Here is an 8,806-nt window from a genome sequence, read left to right on the forward strand (position 1 = left end):
CTGCATGAGTTGAAGAAGCATTTGAATGATGCTCACAGGCACGTGGTGTGATTCTTGGGGTGCCCTACATAGGAACAGGACTTAGACTGGATGACCCGATGGGTCCCCTCCAACTCAGCATATTCTATGATAATAAGCTCAGTTTGAATATTTACCTTTTCAATGACTGAAACCAGGTCAGGTGAGCCAAACTCTTTAAATCTTTTAGGATGAAAGCTTTGAACTAAGCTAAAGGAGCAATCACATTATGCCAAGAGAGACCCTTATAATTGCATTAAAATGGCAAAAAAAAAAAAAAAAAAGAGCAAAAGAGAAGAAACTAGTCTCATTTATAGCCCTGTCACAACTTCTTTAACTTGTAGAGGACATCTAGCTGTCAGAGTTCACAATTTATATGTGTCTGTATATATATACATATACACACATATATATATCTCAATTTCAGAAACTTATTGTGAAGGACCAGGTATTTCCTTACACGAACATGAAATGTCCTTTGAGTCAGCCGACAAAACTGACTTAAAACGGTGTCTCCACGCGGCAGGAACCCCCCTCTGTGTGTGTGGGGGGGGGAGCAGCTGCTGCAGGGGAGGAGCCGTGGCCGGAAGCAGGGGCAGGACTAGGTCCCGTCTGATTGGCTGAAAAGCCCAGAAATGCAAAACTGGCGCCGAAGAACCCCATGAGAGAGGCAGCGCGACACGCCCCTCTCTCTCTCGCTCTCTCCTCGTGTGTTCGAGGTGGTCGTCTACACCCGCAGCCTGCCGCCACCATTTTTGCCTGCCCGCTCTGCTGCTCGCCGCCGCCCGTCCCCGCCGCCCCGGAGTCCCGGAGCCATTCGCCGCAGCTGCAGCTGCCAAAGCCCCGGTCCCAAAGTCCCAGAGCCGCTTCTCTCGGGGGGGGGGCGACCTGCGCTTGGAGTGCCCGCAGCTTCTTTGCTACCCAGCTCATCCTACCTGCACTGCCGTGGTGAGACAATTCCGGCTACCCCAGCTTATAGGGGAAAATATAATCCAGCCATTCGGGCATACCCCTCCCCTCTCCTTCCAGCACTTGAATAAGATGTGTAACTAAGGTGTACCCATATATGTTTAATGTGTTATAACCACTCCTTTTGAACCTCCTGCCCCAAATTGCTTTGTTTTCCCCACAATAAACCTTGCTGTTGTTAGAAATATAAGTAAGCACTGAGCGAGTTATTCACTCAAAAAAGTCAGGACATAAGTTCCTGTATCCTCTGGGTGAGGCGATACCCACGTGTGGATCTCTCAGCAAATCCTGATATAAGTTAATACACTCCAATAAGGAGATATAATAGGTCACGGATCGTGACACTTATGCAAGTAGAGAATCTGTCCTAGGCGCTCCATTGCTGTAATTTAGAGCACTATCAGCTTCACCTCATTAAAGGGCCACAAATTGATAACATCCAACTGTAGCAAAATGCTTGAAGGAGTATCTGGCCATGTGTATTAGCAGCAGAGATTTTGTGCATTTTGCTGAAGAAATGTAGAGTGTGCTGTTTGGAATGCCTGTAAAATGGACTTAATGACCAGAGAATAAAGGGCCAAGGTATAAAGAACTGTTAAAGTTAATACTATTAAAACAGTCCAGCAGGTTATCCCAAACCATGAAAATGAGACTTTTGGAAGAAAAGAGGTGTCCAAAAATGAAATAAACTAAGCTGAAACCAACAAATGTCTGCTTCATTTCTGGACATGTGGTAATAGAGCTGTTTAATCTATGACAAAGTGTTACACACTCTGTTTTGATTCACAGTATGAGTGGGGCCATTTTGCCTTCTGTATTTGTAGGTTACTAAGTATATATAGTAAATCTGTAGGCTGACTTGATACCATTCACACTGGTGTCATTCATCATTAGACAGATGGCATGAATTCACAGTGCCACATCTTGTGATATTAATTTTTCTTCATTGTCAATAGTTTGTTTGCAACAACCTCTAACTTCTAACAGACCAAGAGTACTGTTGCTATTATAATATCTAATTATTCATGCTACAAGTTCTTTACCCTGCCATTTGATTTTATTTGTAGATTTAATTTAGCTTCTCTTAAACAATTGTTAGGCAGAATGGCTGGGTTTCTGTGTCTGTATTTGTAATTAGATTAATGAGTTGGGTGTGTTGTTTTTTCTGTTTATAAAATGAGATAAATGAACAAGGAAAACAACACAGGTATCTAGGCTATGCACAGAAGTGCACATGGAGGTAGGAGGACATATGGGATCTTTCTGTTACTCTTCTTGTCAGGAACACTAGAAAGCCTCCATCTTCAAACTCTTCAGGGAGAAATGCTCTACGTTGTGCATGGAAAGGTAGTCAATGACTACTGTTAACTTGAAATCTACAGTAATTTTCTTGAAAATGGGCAATATGAGCTAAATATTTTTTAAAGGCAGGTATGTTAGCCCTACATGTTGCTTTCAAGATTTTTGACAAATTCCAACTGTATCATTGAATGCATTGTAAAATTTTTGATGGGTGGTCTTCACCACTCACTGCTGTGTTCTGTTAAACAGCTACTGAGTCCTACTACTGAGCCGTCAACATTTCATTAGTGAGTGACCTTATTTAGACACACCTTTTAAATGTTCCTTGGAAACAAGAAAGATTAAATTATATCGTTTTACTGGAATTACTCTGAGAATCTTATGAAGAAATGAAAAGGATTTATAAATACTGTGAGTAGGTTTGTTTTTAAAATTTTATTCTTAGATCATGAAAATGTATTTCAGGTCGGTTTATATCCAGCCTGTGGGTTTGGGTGGGTAATATTTATTTTGGGACTTTGCCTCTGCAGGAATCAGTGCTACCAACATGGCAGTGATCCTTTTTTTATCAGATTTATTCATCTGTGGGCATATGTATGAGTTTCTGCTCACAGACTGCATGGAAATTTGCCTGCTGAGCATGCAAATATCTACCAAAACCCTGTGTCTGACTTGAAGCACAGATCTTGCATGTCTGTCTCAAACTTCCCACTATGTAGTAATTTTGACATGAATTTTTGAGACAAAAATATGGCTACTAGTGATTTGGAATTTTTTTTTCTTTTTTCTCTGGCTTTCACAAAAGGAAATCATACTCAGTGGTTTTCAGCCTTTTTTTTTTTTCCTCCTTAGAAAACTACATTGTTATTGTGATTTTAGACAGCAGATACTCTAGAGATAATAACATATATCAATGCAGCTTAGCTCTCATTTCACAGGTGGGAATAAGAGTGATGAAAATAAGATAAAGGATTCTCATTTAGTTACATTATGGCTATCTAATGTTATTGCTAGCATTCTTTCCGTGGGCTTCTTTTATTCAAAATTTCACAAATCCTTGTATGTGGTTTGCCCTCCATGCCTTCAGTTCATTGCTGAGAAAGACTCCAAAATCTTGTGAAGTTTTTTGGTTTTTTTATTCCAGTTACTGTTTGTGTATGTAAGAGCAGACTGATTCCTACATAAGGAAGATGTTCTGCACACACTGGGGTTTCCTATCCAGCCAATAGCTGATAAAATGCCTGGATTGCTATACCGTTTTTAATTTAAGATAGGGTGGATGCCAGTTTTAGAAAAGGAAATATTTACGAATATACAAATGTATTAAATCCTAGATGCAAAGTTTATCATTTCATACAACCTTCAGGATAATACAAGCATATCATATCAGCTTTGTCTTGTGTGACATTAGGGACAGTTTAATAGCCCTGACTTCCCAAAGGTAAATCTTTGAGACCTGGAGGCAGATGAGCCATGCATGAACACAGAAGACATGAGACCACATGATCTTTTCACAAAACAGTAACCCATAATCAAGTTTAGAGATGGACAGGGAAGGATCAGGGAGAGGAGAGGGGATTAGAGTATCGGTCTGCTTAATAGTTGAGCTAATTGCAAGAGGGATGAATCATTTAGATTCTATGAATTTCAACCAACAAACTGGGAATCACCTCAGGCACTTGATTCAGGCAAACTCTTGGTATGAGAAGGGAAATAACGTCAGGGAAATAATGCTTACCTGGACTGACTGATGAAATCACACTCACACTGGATGAAATCGCTGACTTCATACTGACAGAAATTCAGAGCTTAGTCAGTGCAAATGGAGGAGCCTGGGCTGGTGATTCCTCCTGCAGCACAGAGAGGCCGGGTACTGTTGGAGCCAGCCTGGGTAAGGCAGCAGGTGCAGAGGGGCTGGAGAGGCACCACCAACAGAGGAGAGAAGCCTTACTTTTCTGCTTGCTAAAAGTAAAACAGGTACTTTTTTATCTATGAAGAAAGGAAAAGCCTACAAGGACATATTATCCTTTTTTAGCACTGGTTTCTTCGAAACCATTGAGAACAAATGACGCAGTGCTGTCTAGATTTTTCCCCACACTTCAGTGCACTTGTTATCATAAATCCAGTTATTCACTACTCTAATTTGCAGTCACTTCCTTGGGCCACTCATCTGCTATTTAAAAATGAGATGTCAAACTTTGTCTTAAAGGATATGCACATACTATAGCACTGAGGAAAAAAAAATAAGATGCTGCCTTCTTTAGCTACCCTTAATCTCTTTATACTAGGAAACAACGACTTGCCAGCTAAGGACGAAACACTCTGATATTTGAACACTGTTTAATAGTTTGGTTTGTACGTTATAGTGAATAACATGTCTTCTGTTGCATATTCATTTATCATTATTGTTATTATTTCAGTCATAGTCCATTCCCCAGGAAACCAAAGGCACTAAAACAAGTATAGCCTCCATACACTATTCTAATATTGTTTTCTTTTCACTTCAGCTTGGATTTTGAGCACTTAGACTGAGCTAATTCAATTTACAGGCTCATTAACCAAGCTCCAAATGAAAGGGGAAGACACTGTGTCTGCACAGGAATTCACAATGCCAGCATGGTCTCTGGGGTTTAAAACTTCAGGAGCTCCTGGTGCGCTATCAGACTGCTTTCTTAGGTAAAGAAAGTGGCAAAGAAATGGAAAGGAAAATTGTAATGCTTTTTTCTAAAGTAATTATTAAACTGAACAGAAATTTCTCTATAAGCTTCCTGGTCAAATCTTTAATAACAATGTCTGATGTGCCAACAAGATTTTATGCTACTTTTTATTATATTTTTTTTTTCCGATTGAACTTAAAACTCTTTCAAAACAAAATAAATATTTCTTTCTCTCTGTGTGTCTCTCTCTTTCTAGCTCTTTCACTGTTTGTTACAGTTGAGGGACAGGGACAGTATGCAACACTGAGTTTCCAGCAGGCATGTCTGAGGGCTGTGTCCTGAGCCTGCCTGTCAGAACTATTCAGTGCACTCAGCTCCATAACATTAGTGTTAACCACCTGGTAGCTTCACCTTTCAGTTGCAAGATTTTTCCCATGAATGTGAGAGTCCTTAATTAAAAAATCATGTTTGGGTAAAAATACCTTTTGGAGGGCTTTCCATTTTATACTGATTTGGTTTTATTTGATTAGTTTTACTTTGACTGTTTGCTTACTATTCCTTCTTTGCTCCCTGGAGCTGTGGAGGAGACTGCTGCCTTGCATCAGTTCCCAAAGGATGTAGCCTTCAGCCAGATGCTCACATATAAATGACTATTTCCTTTGTGCTGTGTATTCATCAGAGGCAAATTCAAATGCACATTTTAATTTTACTACAGTCTTATATTTGAAATATGCATTCACAAAGGCAAGATTTCAAACTAAATCTTTGCTGAGGTTCAGAGGCAGTCCTGACTCTAAGTAAGCACAGCAGGAGCTCACACGTCCCCATTGCCCCACCACCAATGATGCTAAGCCCAAGATATTGACTGAGCTGCAGCATATTTAATTTTGAAGTTTACCCTTAGTCTCCAGTTAATAACACACACATGCACTCCCTTCTTTCAAACAAACCTCTTTCACAGGCAGTGTCCTTTATGCCTGGTAGCTAAATGCCTGGTGACTAAATGTCACCTCTTCAAATGCAAAAGCTATTTCATTGTCCAGAACTGTTCCTGGAACACTGTGCAGCATAATGATTTCTGATAAAATAGGCGCCTGGGACATCTGCTGCTGCAGTGAATTTTCACAGACATGCACTGTCACTAGAACCACATTTTATTGTGGTCTCCAAAGACTTGCATTTATTGAACTCAAAAATCTCTCTTCTGCCATTCTACTGGCACTTTTGCTCCAAGCCAAATAATTTGTGAGGTTTCCCAGGGCAGACTCTCATCTTTTCTGTAGCAGGCTTTGTTTTCTTTCAGCAAGAAAAATCCAGATTAAAGCTAATTCAGCTGAGCAGGTGAAAATTCCTTTTAAAATGTGAATAATTTTGGTGGTTTAGCTCTAGTGCAGGTATCAGATTAAGGATGTCCTAGTGAGTGATCCGAATTAATTTTAGTCACCAATGATTTTTTCAAAATGTTAGAAAACCATCAGAATACCTTCACAATGAAGTGCAAAAACGTTCACCAGTCATCCATGTTGCTTAACCTGAAAGCACCTTTTCATCACCCCTTGTGACTGGAGGATTTGCAATTTGGAGTGACCTCAGGGGTGAACTTCTTTATAGATGCTGGTTATAGCACCATCTATAGTTCACATGGCCTTAATTGTTCTACCTGGCATTTTAGTGATAGCATTTTGATATTTAATTACAGACCAGGTTCATATACACTTTTCTCAGAGGGATGCACACATTGCCTGCTGCAAAGGCAAATAAGACTTGTGATGGTTGGCATAAACACAGTAAGATGCCAGCAGTTAATGGCAGAAGCACTCTGATCTTCAAAGTAACCGTATATGCTATGCCATTACCAAGACCATCAATAATATTTAGGCACTTCACTCTTACTGAACAGACTTAAGTCTCGTAACAAGAGCTCGAGTTTCTGAGCAGCTCAAAGATAGACTACAGAGCAGGTGTGATTACCATGTGGCATTGACCTAGTGCTCAAAAAGCTGTCCCGGCCTTTCCTGGTGAAAAAAAAAAAAAAAAAAAAAAAAAAAAAATTAATTCCAGAATTGTGAAAAATTTTATTTTTGTTGTTTCAGACCTTTTTTCCTTTAGAAAAATCAGAAGCACACAGTAAGCCACAAGGTTAAAGCCACATCGAGAAAAGAGAGGGTCAAGCTGCTTTTTCTGCTCTCTCCTTCAGGCATGGTGACAGCAGAGGGCAACAAAGAGTGCAGCAGGGAACTGTTATGATTCCCACGAGCACATGGGGTACAGTTCTTGTCAGGAACACTAAGGGCAGGGCGGGGGTTGGCTTTAGAAAATCAGCTATAGCCTTAACACTGTATCTGCTTAGAGATAACATTTAAATGTTGCTTTTAAAAAAATCATTTGTCAAATTTGGTGCAAAAATGAAGAAATTCTTACAGAATGCCTCTCCATGTTTTTATGAGCTCTATATTATTATTTGTCTGTGTAATACAGATAGATTATTTTTCTAAAACTTGTGGCTTTATTACTGAAAATATGCACGTACTGTAAAATTACTGCTTTGTACTGACAAATACTCAATTGGATGAAAAATTTTATTTTTGTTGTTTCAGACCTTTTTTCCTTTAGAAAAATCAGAAGCACACAGTAAGCCACAAGGTTAAAGCCACATCGAGAAAAGAGAGGGTCAAGCTGCTTTTTCTGCTCTCTCCTTCAGGCATGGTGACAGCAGAGGGCAACAAAGAGTGCAGCAGGGAACTGTTATGATTCCCACGAGCACATGGGGTACAGTTCTTGTCAGGAACACTAAGGGCAGGGCGGGGGTTGGCTTTAGAAAATCAGCTATAGCCTTAACACTGTATCTGCTTAGAGATAACATTTAAATGTTGCTTTTAAAAAAATCATTTGTCAAATTTGGTGCAAAAATGAAGAAATTCTTACAGAATGCCTCTCCATGTTTTTATGAGCTCTATATTATTATTTGTCTGTGTAATACAGATAGATTATTTTTCTAAAACTTGTGGCTTTATTACTGAAAATATGCACGTACTGTAAAATTACTGCTTTGTACTGACAAATACTCAATTGGATGAAACATCACGTCCAAGTTTTAGTTGTCAGAGCAGAAACATCTCCATATCAAGCAAAGCTTCCTCAGTCTTGATTTGGATTTTCTCCACTGTTCTCTTCCCAGTTCAGTCTGCTTCTCCCAACCCTTTGCCCGCCTTTTACATCTGACATCCTTCTAGGATCTTTCCTTGGCAGAGTTGAATCTCTGTGTTACTTTTTACAGTAAAAATATTTAGACTACAGTATGCATCCCTGTGACACACTATCCCAAAGGCATTTCTTTGTTGCCTCATCTTTTGTTGCATGCCCTGACAGTGAAGTCACAGTTTGGTACTTACTACATACACAGAACTGGAATTCATCTCTTGGTCTCTCAGGCTGAATACTGGAAGATTTTGCAGACACCCAACTAACCTATTCACCACTGAAAGAGAAAAAGAAAGCTGCCATGTGATCAGCCACAAATATGCAGGATAGCCTTGTCTCTAAGACTCAGTGACTTAAAACTTCGCTTTCTTTAAGCTTTGCACTTTTCAAAAATCCCAGTGATCACATGTACACTTCTATATGAAGTATCCTATAGGGCAGACTTAAAGTCCAAATAGAGGTTTGTCTACATTGCTGCACCACAGGATGTTCCCAGGACCAGGTATGTGGTGAGTTTTTAGGCCAAGGGGAAATCTTGGGTGTAGAGGTTTCTTGAAGTGTCTCTTATAGCTTACCTGCCCCATGGACAAGATCAGCCATCTTTCTGTCCAACGTATCCCTAGGATATCCATGACAGATGATACAAAAATTACTGTTAT

Source organism: Chaetura pelagica, unplaced genomic scaffold, assembly GCF_000747805.2.
Source record: "Chaetura pelagica isolate M959 unplaced genomic scaffold, ChaPel_1.0 scaffold189, whole genome shotgun sequence".
NCBI classification, from domain to species: Eukaryota; Metazoa; Chordata; class Aves; order Apodiformes; family Apodidae; genus Chaetura; species Chaetura pelagica.